The sequence below is a fragment of the Triticum dicoccoides genome, chromosome 4A (assembly GCF_002162155.2).
Source record: "Triticum dicoccoides isolate Atlit2015 ecotype Zavitan chromosome 4A, WEW_v2.0, whole genome shotgun sequence".
NCBI classification, from domain to species: Eukaryota; Viridiplantae; Streptophyta; class Magnoliopsida; order Poales; family Poaceae; genus Triticum; species Triticum dicoccoides.
The window spans coordinates 630103826-630125527 of record NC_041386.1 but is presented as its reverse complement, the minus strand read 5'-3'; the positions used below and the strand labels follow the sequence as shown (position 1 = coordinate 630125527).

The 21702-nt window shown below is 43.9% G+C and overlaps 1 pseudogene; it reads left to right on the top strand.

Annotated features, from left to right (window-relative positions):
- The first annotated feature begins 1795 nt into the window (after window positions 1-1795).
- Window positions 1796-14820, top strand: LOC119283904 (annotated as a pseudogene).
- The last annotated feature ends 6882 nt before the right edge of the window (window positions 14821-21702 follow it).

The window sequence follows — 21702 nt, the reverse complement described above, 5'->3', positions numbered from 1 at the left end:
AACAGATTGTCCGGCGCCTCCGGTTGGACGGGGGTCACCGGCACGGTGGACTTGCTCCTCTTGGAAGGAGGTCCCCCGCCGGACTCTGGAACCTTTGAAGGTTCCGGAGTGGTGTCCGGCCTAGAGCCAGACTTGGAGCCCTGGGGGGTTTCATCCCCTTTACTCCTGGAGTCTGGGAGGTCGCCTTGTGGCGCCTCCAGGACCACCTCCTCCCGGCTTGGAACCTGTTGGGACAACACTTCGGTGTCGTCTGTAGGGAGGGGGGAGGAAGCCATCGGAAGCGAGTTCACATCCGACGAGTCCAGTGAGCCACTCGACGACGTGTCGAGCCGGTCTTTGGGTGGGCTGCATAAACATATTCGACATAAGGGAAAGCCGTGCAATAAACAAATACTATGAATTACTCTGGTATCCGGATACTTACGATTTTGCCAGGGGCTTGGTCCTGGGCGGCCACTCCTCTCCGCCATCGTCGGCATCGGTGGAGTAGTCCGGAGGAAGGATTTTCCCCTTCTTGGACCCTCCGGTCTCCCCAGAGAGGGCGGCCTTCCTTTTCTTCTCTCCTCCCGCTGGAGGGGGAGAGGTATCTTCTTCTTCCTCCTCGTCTTCACAGGAGGAATGTGCCTCGGAACCGTCGGATGATGGATCCGACACCTCCTGGCGCCGGGCACTCTTCCGAGTCCCCGTGGCCTTTTTCGCGGCCTTCTTCTCCGGTACCACATAGGGTGCCGGAACCAGCAGCTTCGCCAAGCGAGCGTCCGCTGGGCGTTCGGGCAAAGGAACCGGACAGTTGATCTGTTCGGACGTCACCTGCCAATCCTGTCAAAGGTAAGGGAGCTTAGATCCCGCATGGAGTCAAACTATGAAAAACGGATACCCTGTAAAAGGAAAAAACAGCTTACCGCATGCGCGTGACGCTGCATACTGAATCCAACGATCCTCGATAGCGGATGCGGGGGCCTTTGCGCCCTTGAAAAGCACCTTCCAGGCATCTTCGTACGTCGTGTCGAAGAGCCTGCTCAGAGTTTGGTGCCGCACCGGGTCGAACTCCCATGGGTTGAAAGCCCGTTGTTGACACGGGAGGATCAGGTGGATGAGCATAACCTGGACTACGTTGACAAGTTTGAGTTTCTTGTCCACCAGGGTTTGGATGCATGTTTGGAGTCCGGTCAGCTCTCCTTTTTTACCCCACGACAGGCCCATCTCCTTCCAGGAGGTGAGCTGCGTAGGGGGTCCGGATCGAAACTTGGGGGCTGCGACCCATTCGGGGTCGCGCGGCTCGGTGATGTAAAACCATCCCGATTGCCACCCCTTCAGGGTCTCCACAAAGGAACCCTCGAGCCATAAGACGTTGGCCATATTGCCCACCATGGCACCTCTGCACTCCGCCTGGTTGCCGCGCATCACCTTCGGCTTGACATTGAAAGTCTTGAGCCATAGGCCGAACACTACTAGGGAAAACCTTATACACAGAATCTTAGCAGCAGCGCGGTTTAAAAACAAACGCTACTGCTAATTAGCAGTAGCGAGCTTGAGGAAACCGCGCTACTAATAACCCGATAGTAGTAGCGCGGGTTTTTACCCCTTGCTACTACTAAGTGATTTCCACCATGCCTCCCGGGACCAGCTGTACTAGTAGCGTGGGTTATATACCCCACGCTACCACCTGCATCTGCCCCCACCCCACCAACCATCCTATGCCATGTCTCAAAAAAAACACTCAACGCCCGATCCAGATCCCCAATCCCGTCTCCACTCCCACCTCCTCTCCTCCTCTCCCAAGTCCCAACCCGCCATGGAGAGGGAGCCGCCCGCGCAGGGCCCCCCCAGTGCCGCCGCCGCCTATGGCTCGCCCCGCTGCAGGGTGTGGAAGCGGTGCGTCCACTCCGGCCACCACGACAGCGCCACCTAGGGCCACGCCACCGCCGCCGACTTCGCGCCCGTGCCCAGGATGTGCCGCCTCGTCATGGACAACTACGCCCCGCCCGACCTCCTCGTTGCGCCGCCCCTCCTGCTCGACCCCTCAAACGTCGTGCGCTGCCGCACCTACGCCGACACGGGGGGCCGGGTCACGCCCTACCTCGTCTACCTCAACCACGCGCACGCCGACTTCGTGCTCGCGCTGCGCGGCCTCAACCTCGGCCGCGAGTCCGACTAGGCACTGCTCCTCGACAACCGCCTCGGCAAGCGCCGCTTCGACGGCGGCTACGTCCACAACGGCCTCCTCCGCGCCGCCGGCTAGGTGCTCGACAGGGAGTGCGACCTGCTCCGGGACCTCCTCGACCGGTACCCCGCCGACACGCTCACCTTCACGGGCCACTCCCTCGGCACCGGCGTCACTGCCATGCTCACCATGGTCGTCGTGCTCAACCTTGACAAGCTCGGCAAGGTCGAGAGGGGCCGCACCAGGTGCTACGCCATGGCCCCCGCCCGCTGTATGTCGCTCAACCTCGCCGTCAGATACGCCGATGTCATCAACTCCGTCGTGCTGCAGGTGACTCACTGATGATCCAATTGATTTGGTTGCTTGCTTGTCTGAATTTGGTGGTTACAAGTTGAGTTGTAGAAGAATTTGGGTTACATGTAGTATGTCTGAATTTGGGTTACATGTAGCTGTCAGACTGAATTTTGGTGGATACCTGCTCTGCTTCTGAGTAATATAAACATTGCATTGCAGAATCTAGTATAATGCCTATCTGAATTTTGCTGGGTGCTTCCTTGTTGCTAGAAATTCAGTTGCAGAATTTAGTTACATGCCTATCTGAATTTTGGTGAGTGCTTGCTTCCTGCTAAATTCAGTTATTACAGAAGTTAGTTACATGCCTGTCTGAATTTTGGTGAGTGCTTGCTTCCTGCTAAAAGTTCAGTTGCATAATTTAGTTTCATGTCTATCTGCATTTTGTTGGGTGCTACTTCTGTCAGATAAGAATCTGGTTCAGTTAAAAACTGCACTGTCAAATCTGGACAGCCAGCTTCTAGGTGAAAAACGAGTTAGTTATTCTTAGAATTTCGAGTTGCCTCTATATGAAATTTGTAAAGAAAGTTCCAAGCTTTCCGTAGAGTATTTATTTGCGTCGTTTGGATGTATGGTTTGAGAGCAGCCATCGTTTTAGTTTGTTGTCCCGAAAGTTAGTATCCTGAGTGCATTGTTTTCGTATGCCAGTTTACAGCCTTATAGAGGCTGTTTTAAAAAAAGTTTCAATACGAATTTTGTAGAGGGTACTTGTTTACTGCAACAACACAATTAATTAACCAACATACATGCATACTTGGCTTGAGAAAATATGGATGCGTGTGGAAACCTGCGGAAGACAAACTAAATGTAGCCATTAGATATGTTGCTAGGTGCCAAACAGAAGAAATGAGTATTTTAGATGTTTGGAGCTGGGGTATCTTACTTAGCACCATGTGTAATTGTTTTACAGCACTGACTTAATCATGTTTGCTGCTACTACTACGGCATATGGAGAATAATTTAGGCACCATAAGCGTAATATCATTATAAACTTCTGAGATGCGTGATCTTTAGTACTGCAGTACTTGCTCGTATCAGATCATCAAATGCGCGATCTTTTGTTCAAAGACGGTTCTCATCGTAGGAATCAATGGGCGCTGGTTGTTGTTATAGTACTAGTCTTAATGCTGCAAGGGGAACTATTTTTACATTCTATCACAGTAATCACACACTAGTACATAGGGATCTATTAGCTTAGCAAAACTGGCATTTTGGCTGAGTATTAAACAGCAAAATGTCCCTTCATCTGTCGCTACTTACTTGTCTAAGCCTGACAATATTATTCCATCTAATTGTTGAGTGTTATTATCTTGAATACATTTCTCTTTTAATTTATTTTCAATCTTCCAAGCCTGGACATAGTTATTGTATCTTATTATCATCTTTGGAAGTGGCCAGACCCTTCTGCGAACCCTGCGCAAACAGGAGCTATGTGCAGCGCGCTACCCTTTTTTATCATCTTGAAAATGTCACCACTACTTGTTTTATTCTCTGTGCACTGTGTTTGCTGGAGACTAACATTCTCTTATTTGACCATGCAGTGATTACCTCTTCAAGCTATTGCTTATTGGAGACTCAGGTGTTGGCAGGTCATGTCTTCTGTTAAGATTTGCAGTAAGAATCTCTATCTCAAGCATGATCCATTTTGCTATCTCTTTCCCGTCTATATATTATGGAAGGTTTCCATGTTAAAATTTAGGTAGTTGATGGATACATCATGGAGTTGACCATTTTGTTTATAGGATGTGTAAGCTGAATCATTATTCACAATTGTTCGAATTTAAATTGTTCAACATGAATAGTTAATTATTGGTAGCTAGTACATTTTTCCACAAGATGATGGGCATCCTTATATACTACTCCCTCTGTAAACTAATATAAGAGCGTTTAGATCACTCCTTGTGTACATTTTTCTGCCCGATTTAAAATGGTGCTCTGTGGAGAGTCAACGTTGACCCCGGCGCTGTTTTGAAGAGCAGCGGGAATCAATTTTCTGATGTCCTTTGTTGGCGATTTCCCTATCCATGAAATGATAAATTTTGAACAGATGTTAACTGTCAAATATTTCAAGCATATATAGCTCAAATACACTAGTATTCTTGAATGCACCAAAACAAGAAGATAGCATGAACACGTACAGCTAGGGTATGCATTTAGTAGATGTTTTTCGTTTTGAAGATTCATAATAGACTAAAAGAGACAGATAATTGAAGAAAATACCCTACTAGATCTGCACAAGGGCGCGAACTAACAAGTTTTCACTTTCTCAACTGGGTGCAGGGTGATCGACGAGGACTACTGCGGCCCGATGGGAGTCGTGCTCTTCAACTACTCGGAGGCAGACTTCACCGTGAAGCCCCGCGACCATGTCATAGAGATTATCGTCCAAGTGATTGCGACATAGGAGGTCCCCGGGGTGGAGGACCTCGACGCCACCGTCCGGAGGTCACCGAGGTGGAGGACGACGCCACCGTCCGGAGTTCCTCAAGGTGGAGGACCTCGACGCTTTGTACATACATCTAGAGAAGTGGTCTGGTTAGGTTGGTGGTGAAATGCTAGGGAAGGTACCAACCTTTTGATGATGGTTGTGTGTGTCTTCGTGATCTCTTCGAATTGAGATGTTGAATATTGCATCCAGGAACACTGCAAGTGTTAAGATGGTTCTCTGAAATTTATTTTGCACTGGACATGTCTCTGATCTCCATTCATGAATACTGCATCTATTTTTATTTTTTTAATTCCTAATTTGCTACTAGTAGCGTTGGGAAAAAAGTTCCCTACTAGCACTACTAGGGAAAAGCCTATACACAGAATCTTACCAGCAGCGCACTTTAAAATCAGGCACTGCTGCTAAGTAGCAGTAGCGCGGGTTTTTAACCCTCGCTACTACTAAGTTGATAGTAGTAGCGCTGGTTTTTTACCCTCGCTACTACTAAGAGGTCTCTACCGTGCCCCCCGGGACATGCCATACTAGTAGCGCGGGTTTATAACCCTCGCTACTACTAAGTTGATAGCAGTAGCGCTGGTTTTTACCCCTCGCTGCTACTAAGCGGTCTCTACCGTGCCCCTGGGCCATGCCATAGTAGTAGCGAGGGTTATAAACCCGCGCTACTACTAAGTTTTTACCCCTCGCTACTACTAAGAGGTCTCAACCGTGCCCCTCCGGGACATGTCATAGTAGTAGCAAGGGGTAAAATCCCTCGCTACTACTAAAGGTCCCATTTCGAAACTCTAGCCCCCCCCCCCTGTGGAACGCCTTTTCGGTTTTGTAAAAAGCAAAAGAAAATGATAAAAACTTCAAAAATTAAAATCCTTCGAGATGTAGTTATGTTACTACATCTACTAGTTAGGAAAATTTAAAAACTTAAATTTGGACATGTTTTGCAAAAAGTGTAGGGAAAATGTAAAATGGCTATAACTTTTGCATACGATGTTAGAAAGAAACGTATAATATATCAAAATGTTTCAAAAATTAAAATCCTTCGAGATGTAGTTATGTTACTACATCTACTAGTTAGGAAAATTTTAAAACTTAAATTTGGACATGTTTTGCAAAAAGTGTAGGGAAAATGTGAGAAAAAAACGTATAATATATCAAAATATTCAGCACGAAAATCCGCATATGATGGAGACCGCCTACGGCCTGTTTGCAAATTTTTAGAATCCTCAAATTCTAAAAGGAAAAAAAGTTATGCTCAAATTTCAGTTTTTTTTATTTTGGTCAAATCTGGTCAAACTGTGGTCAAACTACTTATTCAAGAAGTATTAGTGTTACTGAATAATTATTCAAGAATATTAGTGTTACTAAATAATTATTTTAGTTTTTTGGAATTTTGGTCAAATCTGGTCAAACTGTGGTCAAACTTTGGTCAAAATGTGGTCAAACTCCTTATTCAAGAAATATTAGTGTTACTAAATAATTATTGTTTTTTAGAACAACAGTTTTAAACTCAGACAGCGAAATGTGTGACTTCATGCTCAAGCTAAACTCCCGAGGGTTAATAGGATTGACATATTACTAATGTCAGGAAAACAACAAGTGCAGACTTGGAATCGATGGAGAATAGAACCCGGAAGTTAAGCATGCTCAGGCTGGAGTAGTGAGAGGATGGGTGACCGTGCGGGAAGTTAGATGATTTGGAATGATGAGGGGTGATTAGAGATTAAATTGAGCAGCGATGAGGGTGATTAGAGATTAGAGGTTAAAATAATTCAAAATTTTGAAAATTCGTGCAAAAAATTCGAAAAAAAATCCGCGGGTTAGTAGTAGCGCGGGTTTTTACCCACGCTACTACTAACGGACGTAGTAGTAGCGCGGGTAGCACCCGCGCTGCTACTATACGTTAGCTGTAGCGCCTTATTAGTAGCGCTGGCCCCCGCGCTGCTAATAGGCCCAAAACCCGCGCTACTGCTAGGCTTTTCCCTAGTGGTGTAGTATTTAGGATACTAGTAGCGCTGGCATTGTAGGCACGCTTCTACTACTTCATTAGTAGTAGCGCGAGTCTGTAATAGCAGTAGCGTGGGTGGCACACGCTACTACTAACAAAGTTAGTAGTAGCGCGGGTTTCTCCCACGCTACTACTAACTATTAGCTGTAGCGCCTTATTAGTAGCGCCGGTCCCCGCGCTGCTGATACACCTAAAACCCACGCTGCTGCTAGCCTTTTCCCTAGTAGTGGAAATGGGGGCGGATGCGGAGGAAAGCCTCACACACGACGATAAACGCCGAGATGTTGAGGACAAAGTTCGGGGCCAGATCGTGGAAATCCAGTCCATAGTAGAACATGAGCCCCCGGACAAATGGGTGAAGAGGGAAGCCCAGTCCACGGAGGAAATGGGGGAGGAACACCACCCTCTCATGGGGCCTAGGGGTGTGGATGAGCTGCCCCTTTTCGGGATGCCGATACGCAATATCGTTAGACAAGTATCCAGCCTTCCTTAGTTTTTTGATGTGTCCCTCCGTGACGGAGGAGACCATCCACTTGCTTCCCGCTCCAGACATGGCTGGAGAAGGTTGAGGTGGGGAGTGCGGACTTGGGCGCTGGAGATCGAGTGCGCGAGAATGGATAAGCAAGGGAGGAAGAAGGCGTAGGTGAAAAGGTGGATCCTTATCCCCTTATATGGGTGGACGCAACTACGTGTCCCCACCATCCTGGTAAAACTCGCTTATATCCAAGCGTCGTAATTAATGGCGCGGTTGGGTTACCCACACCCGTATTGATGAGAATCCCGGAATAAGGGGACACGATCTCTTCTTTAACAAGACGTGCCAAGGAAACCGCCTCGCATAACGCGCTGAGGTGGGATAATGAAACGACTCGGATAAAGGCTTGGCCATGGTGTGTCGCGCTACGGAATACGTCAGCAGATTAGATTTGTGGAAATATTATTCTCTCTATGGCAATATGTGGAAACTTATTTTGCAGAGCCGGACACTATCTTTGTGTTCAAAATCTTCTATGAAGTACTTGGAGGAGGAACCCGCCTTGCAATGCCGAAGACAATCTGCGCTCCGGACTCGTCGTCATTGAAGCCTGGTTCAGGGGCTACTGAGGGAGTCCTGGATTAGGGGGTGTCCGGATGGCCGGACCATACCTTTAGCCGGACTCCTGGACTATGAAGATACAAGATTGAAGACTTCGTCCCGTGTCCTGAAGGGACTTTCCTTGGCGTGGATGGCAAGCTTGGCGATACGGATATGTAGATCTCCTGCCATTGTAACCGACTTTGTGTAACCCTAACCCTCTCCGGTGTCTATATAAACCGGAGTGTTTTAGTTCGTAGGACAACATACACAACAACAATTATACCATAGGCTAGCTTCTAGGGTTTAGCCTCTTCGATCTCGTGGTAGATCTACTCTTGTACTACCCATATCATCAATATTAATCAAGCAAGACGTAGGTTTTACCTCCATCGAGAGGGCCCGAACCTGGGTAAAACTTCGTGTCCCTTGCCTCCTGTTACCATCCGGCCTAGACGCACAGTTCGGGACCCCCTACCCGAGATCCGCCGGTTTTGACACCGACAAGGAGCTTGAAGTTGCGCATGCTAAAATCCTTGAGGACTTTGAGCACCTCGAAAATGGCTCAAGGGTCATTAAGGGTGAGCTCAACAAACTCACCGAGTCTCATGCTCAACTTAAAGCTTCATATTCAAAATATCTTGCCAAGTTGTCTTCTCCTCTTGTTGCTAATGATGATGCTTGTGCTACTAACTCTATCTCTTGTGAAGCATCCATATTAAAAGAGAATGTTGAGCTAAGGGCTCAACTTGAGTTGCTATCTAGCAATTATGGGATGTTGGAAGAAAATCATGTAAAGCTCACAAGCTCTCATGATGATCTTCTAGTATCCCATAATGTGCTAAAGATAGCTCACGAGGCCATGCTTGCTAAGGTAACATCAAGTGAGCCTCATGTGGATACTAGCACCACTTTTGGTCAAAATGCTATATTGCCTTGTGCTAGTCCCCGCGATTCATCCATGCATAACATGGGTACATCTTGTGATGAATTGCTTTCCTTGCCTTGTTGCTCTAATGATGAAGCTTATACTTCCTCTAGTACTTGTGTTGAGACTAACCATGCAGAGGAAATCAAAGAGCTCAAGGCCCAAGTCACTTCTTTGAAGAAAGACTTGGAAAAGAGTCATGAAGGGAAATTCACACTCAACAATATCTTGAGTGTGCAAAAATCCCCCAATGACAAAGGCGGACTTGGATTCAACTCCAACAATAAGAAGAAGTCCAAACTGAACAAAAATAAGGGCCAAGAACAAGTCAAGAATTCGGCAAAGATTGTTTGCTTCGAGTGCAAAGTAGAAAGGCATCATGTTAGATCTTGTCCATTGAAGAAGAAGCCCATTAGTGACAAGCAACAAGGGAAGCGGCCACAAGTTCACTCTCATTCTCAACCTCAAGTTGAAGAAAGGCCTCTTCCCAAGAAAACTCAAGCTAATGCTTCTCAAGTTGAGAAATCAAGTGAGAAGAAAGTAAAGAGTAGACGTTGCTACCTATGTCGTGAAAAAGATCACGTCGCTTCTTCATGCACAAATGGTACCTTATCCAACCCTATTCTAATTGATGATATCTATTCTCTTGGGAAGGATAAGGTTGGAAATGTGTTTGCCAAATTTGTTGGTGCTCAAAGTGGTGTCAAGAAAAGAACCATTTGGGTAGCCAAGCCTATTGTGACTAACCTCTTAGGACCCAACTTGGTTGGGGACCAACTAGCTCATACTTGATCAATATGTGTTGTTGGAGGTCTTTGGATACTTGGCTACATTATGAAGAATTAAGGGGACTTCATCATTCTTATTGTCTCAAGCCAAGTCATTCGGGTTATCAAGTTTCTATCTTATATCCAGTGTTCCTCCTTGCGGTAACTCGTGCTTAAATTGTTTACTTGAAAGTTACTTGCCCCTTAGCATGTTGTGGTTTTGTACCTTGCATGTGCTTGTATATATTGTGCTTCCAATTTGCTTATCTTGAGAAGTCAAGTATGTGTATGTTGGTTTGCACATCATGTATGTGTGTGTTGTGTGTTGAGCCTTTTTGTGTCTTGTTTATTTCTTAGTTGGCTCTTGTGAGAGATTAATGGAATATCCCATTATGGGGGAGTGATGTGCTTTGTGCACCTCACAATCCTATAAATGTGTGTACATGAGTAATACCATCTAGTATTGATATTTCAAGATTATCTAGTCACTATGTGGTATGTCTTCTCATGAAAAATTCAAATTCTAAATAGTCCATTAATTATCTCTTGTTGGATCCTTTTATTTGCCTCTTGTCTATCTTTAATTGGTATCACATTATGGGGGGTAATATGCTATGTGTATATTACTAGCCTAGAAAATGTGTACATTTGAGATATTGTCATCTAGAGTTGATATTGTAAATTATCTTGTTCCTAGGTGGCATGTTAGCTCTACAAGTTGCAATTTGCTTTTTGTTTGGTGTGAAGATGATGTCGGATATTATTGCTATCTACCACCGGGAATTATTCCCATTTACTTCTTGTCTTTTGACAATTGGTACTCACTTTTGTGGTAGAATTTATTGATCATCTTTACATTGGCTTTTGCTTTTATTTGCCTTTTCTCTTGCCAAGGATTGTATCAACTCCCTTTGTCTTCCATACCACTTGTGGATCTTGTTTATTTCTTGATCTTGTTTAGTGTTTTCTAGATATAGTGAAAGTGGTGATCCCACCTTGTGCATTTTGTATTCAAATGCAATTTCTCTATAATGCACTAGTCTTGGGGGAGCTATCCTATTTTATATAAAACACTCATATTGTGATCCTTATCAAGTGTGTGTCGGTGGAAGGCAAGTCGTTTCTTTTGGGTACTTTGTGCCATCATGAAACTTTTTAGAGAGCTTGGTTTGTTTGGAACCATCCTCTCTTTTGGGGGTTTGATATCTTTTATTTAGTGGGTATCAGTGGATATCTCATTCCTTGATGTATCTTTTATTGATATCCTCCAAGTGATGATTTATTCATTTGGTATCTTTTCTTCACTTGGTTTTTCTTTGTCATTTGGTATCGGTTCTTGAAAGTCTTGAACATGCATATTAACTTCGTGTAGTATCTTTGGCATGCTTTCTTTCTTTGACCCAATATATAGGGGAAACTCCACCAAGTCTCAAATTGGATGAGATGTGCATGAAATTCATTTTTGTATCTATATGCACATTTTATGTGGAGTTTGTCCTATGTATTGTTGGTTCTCTAACTCTTTGGTCCCAATGAGTTTGGGTACCATTTTGTTTGTGTTGTTGTTCTAGGAACAATTGGAGATACATTGGATGCTCGGCTCACTCACAAGGAAGGTGTTGTCATCATGTGCTTATTGGAGTCGAGCTAGGATGATCAATGAACTACTATCTACCTTCAATTGGTATCTACTACATCCTTCCAATGTTAACTCGGTAACAAGTATCTTTATATTCTTCATGCACACATTTCTTGCATCAACCTTGTGTAGGTTGTATCATGGCATGGTATTCATTCATTCTTGTGATACTTGTTTCCTTTCTCAAAGCATCCAAACAATGATCTTTTGTTGATAGTTGTGATGTCTTTGTTGTTCGTGTGTGGACTCCATTTATATACAATAAGACCATATCTAGCCATGTGCTATGCTTCCAAGCAAATATCTTATTGGTATATGTATGATCTCCCTTTGGATATCTTGTTCCTCGTGTTGTAACTATTTCGGGTGTACATCCTTCTTTGTAGATATACTAGTGCAAATGCCCGTGCGTTGCACCGGACGAAATATTAAATGTAACTTGCCACACGTGCCATTATGAAACACCTTTTTAATCCAAAATTTTCAAACGTCATAAATAAGTTTACACTGAGTATTTCTTTTTGGACCATGAAATTTGGACGTACCCACAATGTTCGCCATGACCTATTTCAGATCTGCACTTTCATTTCATCCAAAAGAGTAGTTGTGTATGGAATAGTCTTTCAATCAATTTTATTTTTTGTTCTTCAGAAAAAGACAAATATTTTTTTTAGAAGGTGTTTTTTTAATGGAATCATTTTTAAGGCGACGAACTTTTTTGGGATATTATATTTCATTTGTAATTTATTTTGCACTGTTTTTTGGACTTGGCAACTCACAGACAACACGCACAAACTCAATCTTCGTCCAACCAATGTCTGCCTGATGTGTAACAAAAAAATATTTGAATACAGTATATGCTCCGTTTTTCACCACTGGAACACCATATAGGGATGACAAACATATGGTTTGTGGTGCAAGATTCTTGATATTGAATGCAAGCATCATGCCAAATATCAACCAGAAAATCATGTGTTCCAATGCAACAGTACTACTATAGTTTATCCTATTAGTTCTCACAAAACTAACTGGATAACTATGTAGTGTCATCATCATTTTCGATAGTGTTGACATGCAGGCAAAAAGAATGTTCGGTTCTAGGTGCATATAAATTTGATGTATTTTGCGCCACCATGACAAAGCAAAGAGTTATAGTTATTTGCGCCACCATATCAATATGTCCAGTGAGTGTTGCACCAAAGAGCACATAGAATTAGTACAAGACTGGAAGCTTTGGCTCAAAAAAGGTTAACCTCTACTATCCCTCTGCTCTATTGCACCAGAGAATTACAAACGTGGACATGATAAAATAAGGAACCATATAGGTGTATTACAAACATGAGTGGTGAAGCAAACATATCTTAGTTGTGGGTTCTAACCGTTGAAAGGAACATGATAAGAGTAGTTGAAAGATATTAAATACTTGAAGCATCTATTATTTGAACGTTGACATTTTAATTCTCAGTATAACCTCCAAACCTACTGTTGCAACATAAGATTTGTCTATAATCTCAGCTGTAACAATTCTCTGTTCTGTCACAAACTCTGCAGCAAAACAACAATCAGTTGTGAGTAAGACGAGAGGGAAAGGTGGATCTGCCAAGAGCGTATGGGGCGAGAAAAGTACTGAATAGAGTAGTAGGGAGATGAACTTCGAGCAGATGGTCTCCAGGAGAACTGCCCTAGGTGTGGATTTCTAAAGAAAAACAAATGGTTCCATAACAATTCTTGTGCAGTTGTGCAGTGCTTCGGCGCTTGGATATTAACTACCTGTAGATGAATCCACCATCAGGCTGGCATTTGGTAGAGGGGAGATGGGGCAGCAAGGTAGATGGAAGCAGCAGGATATTAGTGGAATAAATAGGACTGTAATGACTGAAATTGCTATCTTTCCTCTAAAAGAAACAGAAATGAGGCAACTTGCAAAACGTAAGGCTCGACCATGTTTTTATCAGTGGTGACGACCGACCCTGTTTGTCCTTCCTAGGTCGCGATCAGACTTGAAGCACTACAACATGAATCAATTGTCAAATTTAAAGTGTCAACTTTCAGACTTGAAGCACTACATACTTTTGCTGAAAGATGTCACTATGTCATTTTATGATCGGCCACAATCACAAGCCAATAATGCTCAGAAACTGCCTAAGAAAATATCTATATGTTCTTGTATCCATAACAATGATGATTATTGTATGACGCTAGACTGGGTTAGTGTTCTTCTGATGCTGTAAACTGAATGCAGATTTGCAAAGGCTAACTAAAGGATGGAAGATATGAGAAGCTTACCAGCTTGGTGGCGTTCTTGAGGAACTCAAGCTTGGCACGCACGATGATGGGAACCCTGATGACCACCATCTTGATCCTCCAATAATCTAGGGATTACGCGGCGAAGGGTTCATTACTCTGTCCAAACTTCAAAAATCACGAAGGGTTGCGCCTATTAGCTGCTCGGAAAAAAATCATGCCAATCTCTATCCCTTGCCAAGTTCCATTACAAAATATAATTAGAATCAACAGAACCACCAAAGCAGAATAAAATAATTACCAAGGGATGCAGTCAGGTGCCACAATAGTTGTGCTCGATGTCAGATTATGGCTTGCCTTCCATGGTAATCGGTTAAGAGCTATTCGATTCTTCTGATCTAGTTCGTGGTTTGGATTGGATTTGATGCTTTCCCTGTCCACCTCGCCGCGGACCAGAGCGCAGCCCCAAATCTGCTTCATGTAGCAAGTTTGTTATTATATATGGAGCAATTGTAATCTCGAGCACTAATTTTCTGTACACAACATTTACTCATTGACAGAAAATGGACCAAAATATCAGTCCTAACATTTTCAAGCACAACAAATAGGAAGATTGGAGAAAAAATGTTTAGTGCAGGAGAAAATCTATTGCATGATCTTCCGGTTTACTTGTTCATGAACTTATTCACCAATAATAGCAATGCAAACATGGAATCAAGTACAAAAGGTGGGGGATCAAATGGGAAATTGAAGATGGTGTTCCACTCTCCGTCCCTGTAACAACGCAATCTTGCATTCAATTCCCCAACAAACAAAAATTCTTGTTGATGCTTCCGCATGGTTGGAGGCTTGAGGAGGGGATCTTGGACTCACCATCCTGCTCAGAGAGGAGACCCCGCCGGAGGAGGGGATCCAGCCAGATGAGGGGAGCATGGCCCTCTGCGCCTCAATCCAGCCAGAAGGAGCCGCCGTTGCCGCATGGGCTGTAGGAAGGGAGGGAGCAGCAACGATGGTGGTGGTAGATGGCGGCGCAGGGGAAGATCGACCTGCCACCAGTCGCCTCCGGTCTGCAGAGAAGCGAGTCGGGTGGCTGGGTGGCCTGCCGCCGGTGCCGAGGAAGGCGAAGCCATGGGGCGATGCAGCACCGCCGCCGGTGCTGAGCGAGGCGAAGCCATGGGGCGATGCAGCAGATGTTTGGGCGTAGGCGTGCGGGAGATCTGTTTTTTCAATGACGAACCGTTATTTCACACATAGGGACTTCACTGCGGGTTAATTCTCAAAAAGTATAGGGGCTTTTCTAAAAACTTACCGCGACGATGAACCCGGAGACTCAATCCGTGCTTTATTATTAGGGAGAGATATCATCATGATTTCGTCTGCCTAGAATCTTATTCACTTGAGAGAAGTTGCATATCTAGTTGATATCCTTTCTTTCACGTCCACCTTGTCTTTCTTATGTTATTTCTTTGGTGGCTCTGTGAAAGCTTTTGCCTTGAGTGCGTGTCTTATCTCGTTGCATCTTGATGCACTCTTGTGTGGTGAAGATTATTTTCGTCATGCTTATCTTTATGAAGCTTTTGCCATCTTAATTGGTATCCACCGTCTTGATGAGGCTTTCATCTTCTATCTTCACCACGGGTTGTCACAAGCATAGGTTCTTTATATGCTTATTAGTAAGCTTGTGAACCCATTTACTTGTTGTGTGTGGGAATGATAGGCCTTGCACTGTGTTGCCTCATTCTTTCAAGACTTTATTGATGCTAAATGCTCATCTGTACATTAGTCTTCTCAAGTGCATTGCCTTGACTCACACACATCATTTTGGTTGAGCCCATTCTTAAGTTGCCTCTTTCACTTATTGCTCAACCATGTGTTTGTTACATGTACTAGGCTTAGTTTCCTATATGCTCACTTGCACTTGTTGTAAGTTTCTATTGATTTTGGGGGAGCTATGATCCTATTTTGTGCACTTTGTATCCAAATACAAAAATTATTATGTGTGCACAAATCATGGGGAGCTTCTCTAGTTTCTTTAGAACACTCCTTTGCTCATATCATAATATCCTTTATTCATGTAGCTCGTAGGATCTTTGGTCTAGTTGGTTCAATTGACATCCGTTGATTGCTTGCTTCAATTGGTACCTTTTGATTGCTTGATTGCTTATGTCTCTCTTTGTTATGTCCTTGTGGCATATCATTCCTTTAGCAATCTTGGTGCCTCAATATAGTTGGTCTTCCTCCAAGTATTACCGTTGGATGTGTGTATTGCATTCCACTCTCTTGTTGAGAAATACACAATTTATGGAGGAACACAATTTATATTGGCCTTCTATGCTTTTCGCCCATTTTGGCAATCGATGCCAATGGGCGAGAAGTTTCAGAGAGTTTTGTGGAGAAGTCTTCAGAGTTTTCTCCTTGCTTTGGTTTTGTTCCTAAGCATTTGCATCTCATACGCATGCATTATTGGTTGTTGCATTGCTTGGTGATGCATAATTCCTTGTATAAACTCTCGTGAAAGTGATTGTCATCAATTACCAAAATGGGGGAGATTGAAAGAACATGCGGTGCCCCCATGTTTGGTTTTGGTAATTGATGACAATCTCTATGGACTAATGGTTGCCTTGCGTTATATTTGAAGGTTTTGTCCATCGGCTTTTCTTGGAGTACATGTGTTGGTTTCAAGGAGAGTTTGTGTCGACCAAGGTGCTACTCAAGGAATTATCCAAAGATTGGTCATTTGAGAGTTGAGCTTATTGCAAGCATGTCTTGAAGAAGAAGATTGTTTGATCATTCATGTTTACCTTCAAGACATCATCCAAATGAAGAGAGTTGGAAAGAATCAAGGTTTATCAAGACTAAGTCAAGAGTGAATCAAGTTGATCAACACATAAAGCATAAACGATGCACAGAGGGATCAAGTGATCCCATGATATGGTAAGCATTGTCCATTACGCTTTGTGTACTAACCCATGGTCTTCGTGAGAGTTCTTTGTGGGGTTAGGTTGCGGTGTGCAAATTCAAGTGAAGCATCATGAGGAGATCAAATGCTTGAAGCTTGCCGTCCATTGTGGTGACAATGGACTTGTGAGGATGTGCGGAAGAGTGCCTCACCCATAGTGGAGTATGGGGAAGCAATCAACTAGTCTTCATCGAGTCAACACAATCAAGAAAGGTGGTCCAACTTGATGGAGTCAAGATCGTCATCATCTAGCTCAAGTGGACCATGTGCAAGGCAAAGGTTTTCCCTTGATAGGTTTTCTATTTTACCGGTCTCATGATGGTAGTTGGGAGACCGGGTCATAGGATCGATTGTCGTACTATCAAGGGGGGATCTCGATGAGTAGCTTGATCGTATCATTCATAGAAAGCTCAAACCATTGCATCCTTGCATCATCTTTCTTGGTTCTTGTTTAGTTCTCTTTGTGAGTCTTAGAGCTTATGGTCATCTTGATGACAAGCTTGAGTTCATCGAAAACGGAGTTCACATGCATCTTCTATGATGTTTTCGGTGTTGGAGGTTTTACCGGTCTTTTACGAGGAAGGGTTCTCACCATTTTCTTATGGGCCTTTTCTCATTTGCTTCTTATTGATATTTCTATCAATATTGTGTTATCCCATGTCGTTAGCTTTCCAACAAACTTGGTTTCGTTGAATTCGGAGTCCGTTTGCAGAAGTTATGGCTGTTTTTGTAAAGGCTGCAGCGGTACTACCGTGGCTAGAGCGGATGTAACTTTTTACTACCGCTCCAGAGCAGTACTACCGCGGCTCCTAGCGGTAGTACCGCTCCAGAGCAGTACTACCGCGGCTCCTAAGCGGTAGTACCGCTCCGGACCAAAATCTCGTGTTTTGCTCAGCGGAAGTAGGCACGGAAGTTTTTTTTGTACCGCTCGCAAGCAGTAGTACTGCTACCATTTGCGGAAGTACCGTGAGGTCGAGCGGTAGTACCGTGAGGACGAGCGGTAGTACCGCTCCGGCGGTTCTACTGGCCTTTTGCCTCCTCGCTGTTGTTTTTCAAAGGGGTACTTCCGCCCTAGCGGTAGTACCGCTCCTTGGAGCGGTAGTACCGCTCTGTGCGGGATGTGAGCATAATGGTTGGATTTTTCCCCACCAATAAAAGGGGGTCTTCTTCCCCAATAAACCCAATATCTTTAGCTCATTTTTGTCCCCATTGTTGACCTTCTTTGAGCTTGCTAACTCTCAATCCCTCCATGGATTCTTGCTAGTTTTTGAGGGAAAAGAGAGAGGAGATATAGATCCACATTTCCACCAATCACTTTCTCCTCTTTGTGAGGGGAACCCCTTGGATCTAGATCTTGGAGTTCTTGGTGTTCTCCTTCTTGTTCTTCCTCTCGTTTTCCTCCCTAGCATTAGTTGCTTCAGTGGGATTTGAGAGACAAGGACTTGGGCACTCCGTGTGCCCTTGCCATTGCATTTGGTGCATCGGTTTGAGTTCTCCGTGTGATACGTGGAAGTTACAAGTTGAGAAGCTTACTACTCTTGGGTGCTTGGTACCCTTGAGCTTGTTCCTCTTGGGTGCTTGGGCGCCCTAGACGGTTGGTGGTGTTCGGAGCTCAATCATTGTGGTGTAAAGCTCCGCGCAAGCGTCGGGGTCTCCAATTAGGTTGTGGAAATCGCCCCGGGCAATTTGACGGGTACCGGTGACCTCCCCCAAGGGTTGCCATTTGTACGGGTTCGGTGACCGCCCTCAAGGGTCCCTTAGTGGAATCATGACATCTTGCATTGTGCGAGGGTGTGAGGAGATTATGGTGGCCCTAGTGGCTTCTTGGGGAGCATTGTGCCTCCACACCGCTCCAAACGGAGATTAGCATCCGCAAGGGTGTGAACTTCGGGATACATCGTCATCTCCACGTGCCTCGGTTATCTCTTACCCGAGCTCTTTACTTATGCACTTTACTTTGTGATAGACATATTGTTTCTTGTCATATATCTTGCTATCACCTAGTAGTTTATCTTGCTTAGCATAAGTTGTTGGTGCACATAGGTGAGCCTAGTTGTTTTAGGTTTTGTGCTTGGCAAATTAACCGCTAGGTTTATTCCGCATTTGTTCAAGCCTAAAACGTAATTATTTTAAAGCGCCTATTCACCCCCCTCCCTCTAGGCGACATCCACGATCTTTCAGACTCTAACTTGTATGATTTGAATGGAACTAACCCGGACTGACGTTGTTTTCAGCAGAATTGCCATGATGTTGTTTTATGTGCAGAAAACAAAAGTTCTCAGAATGACCTGAAACTCCACGGGATATCTTACAATAAATAATAAAAAATCCTCACCAAAGATGAAGACCAGGGGGCCACACCCTTCTCACAAGGGTGGGCCCCCCCTTAGGGCGCGCCCCCCTACCTCGTGGGCCCCCTGGAAGTCCCCCGACTCCAACTCCAACTCTATATAACTGCTTTTGGGGAGAAAAAATAGAAGAAAAGAAATCATCGTGTTTTACGATATGGAGCCGCCGCCAAGCCCTAAAACCTCTTGGGAGGTCTGATTTGGAGTCCGTTCGGGGCTCCGAAGAGGGAAATTCATCGTCGTCGTCATCATCAACCATCCTCCATCACCAATTTCATGATGCTCACCGCCGTGCGTGAGTAATTCCATCGTAGGCTTGCTGGACGGTGATGGGTTGGATGAGATTCACCATGTAATCGAGTTAGTTTTGTTAGGGTTTGATCCCAAGTATCCACTATGTTCTAAGATTGATGTTGCTATGACTTTGCTATGCTTAATGCTTGTCACTAGGGCCCGAGTGCCATGATTTCAGATCTGAACCTATTATGTTTTCATCAATATATGAGAGTTCTAGATCCTATCTTGCAAGTCTATAGTCACCTATTATGTGTTATGATCCGTTAACCCCGAAGTGACAATAATCGGGATACTTACCGGTGATGATCGTAGTTTGAGGAGTTCATGTATTCACTATGTGCTAATGCTTTGTTCTGGTTCTCTATTAAAAGGAGGCCTTAATATCCCTTAGTTTCCATTAGGACCCCGCTGCCATGGGAGGGTAGGACAAAAGATGTCATGCAAGTTCTTTTCCATAAGCACGTATGACTATATTCAGAATACATGCCTACATTACATTGACGAATTGGAGCTAGTTCTGTGTCACACTATGTTATGACTGTTGCATGATGAACCGCATCCGGCATAATTATCCATCATTGATCCAATGCCTACGAGCTTTGCATATACTGGTTTATGCTTATTTACTTTCTCGTTGCTATTGTTACAATCACTACAAAATACCAAAAACATTACTTTGCTTTCATTACTCTTTTGTTACCGTTACCATCACTATCATATTACTTTGCTACTAAACACTTTGCTGCAGATACTAAGTTTCCTGGTGTGGTTGAATTGACAACTCAGCTGCTAATACTTGAGAATATTCTTTGGCTACCCTTATGTCGAATCAATAAATTTGGGTTGAATACTCTACCCTCGAAAGTTGTTGCGATCCCCTATACTTGTGGGTTATCAGATACATATTTTGGTTGGTAAAATTCATTATATAATCTCCCGGGGGTTTTGACTCCTATATCACGCAAAAATCTCTTTCTTTGTTTTGAGGTGTCCTGCTGCAGATAGAGCAACATGTCGTCCCAGGATACGGAAGGAGAAAGCTACGTAGCTGATTACCTCGCAGATCCTAAGGTCTATGGGGAGGTGGAGCATTGCGGTTGGACTACGGAAGAAGAAGAAGAGGACTATGAACCCAAGGGAAAGGGGGGGACGAGCTCAGATGAAGATGAAGTCCCACTACCTCAACCTGGGGACATGCATGTGGAGTTCAAAAAGTCAAGCCTCCCGGATAGGGTAAAGAAACCTAAGATCGAGTTTATCCCTTTTCGCCTCTTGCAGGAAAACAAGCAGGAACTATGCAAAAAGATATTGAGCATGGAGCAGGAGATCGAGGACTTAAGGGACCAAAATTCTGTCCTCAAGCGCAAATTAAGGAAGAAGCCTACGCCATCAACAAAATCACCACCGTCTCCACCAACAAAGAAGAATTGAGTATCTGGTATGGGCACTCCCCTTGGCAACTGCCAAGCTTGGGGGAGGTGCCCCGGTATCGTATCACAATCACAACTCCTATCTTTACCGTTTTCCTTAGTTGAATCCTATTAGTAGTATTTTGATCTAGTAGAATAAAGTTTATGGCATGATCTAGTCATGAGTTTTGCTTTATTATCCTTCTATGTAATCGAGTCCTTGAGCTATATAATAAAGATTAGTGATTGAGTCAAGGGCTTGTTTATTTTTGCTATGATCTTGGGTGAATAAAAGAAAAGAGAAAAAGAATAAAAAGAAACAAAAGTTCATATTGATCTTATTGATAGTAATGACTTCACATAGAAAGAGTGTGATGATTAAAAGTTGTTGGGAGTTGGTAGACATAGCTTTAGCCATCGTTGCAATTAATAGGAAGTAATAAGGAAAGAGAGGTTTCACATATAAATATACTATTATTAACATCTTTTATGATTGGGAGCACTCATCAAAATATGACATGCTAAAGAGTTGATGTTGGACAAGGAAGACAATGTAATGGGTTATGTTTTCTTATATCTGAGATAAAGTATGTTGTCATGGATCATCCAACATGTTGAGCTTACCTTTCCCCCTCATGCTGGCCAAATTCTCAGCACCAAGTAGAGATACTACTTGTGCTTCCAAATACCCTTAAACCAGTTTTGCCATGAGAGTCCACCATATCTACCTATGGATTGAGTAAGATCCTTCAAGTAAGTTGTCATCGGTGCAAAGCAATAAAAATTGCTCTAAATATGTATGATTAGTGTGGGAGAAATAAGCTTTATACGATCTTGTGATGTGGAAGTAATAAAAGCGACGAACTGCATAATAAAGGTTCATATCACAAGGGGCAATATAAAGTGACGTTCTTTCGCATTAAGATTTTGTGCATCCAACCATAAAAGCGCATGGAAACCTCTGCTTCCCTTTGCGAAGGGCCTATCTTTTATTATTATCTTCTACCTTATGAAAGTGTCATGGTGATCTTCACCTTTCCTTTTTCATTTTATCCTTTGGCAAGCCCAGCATG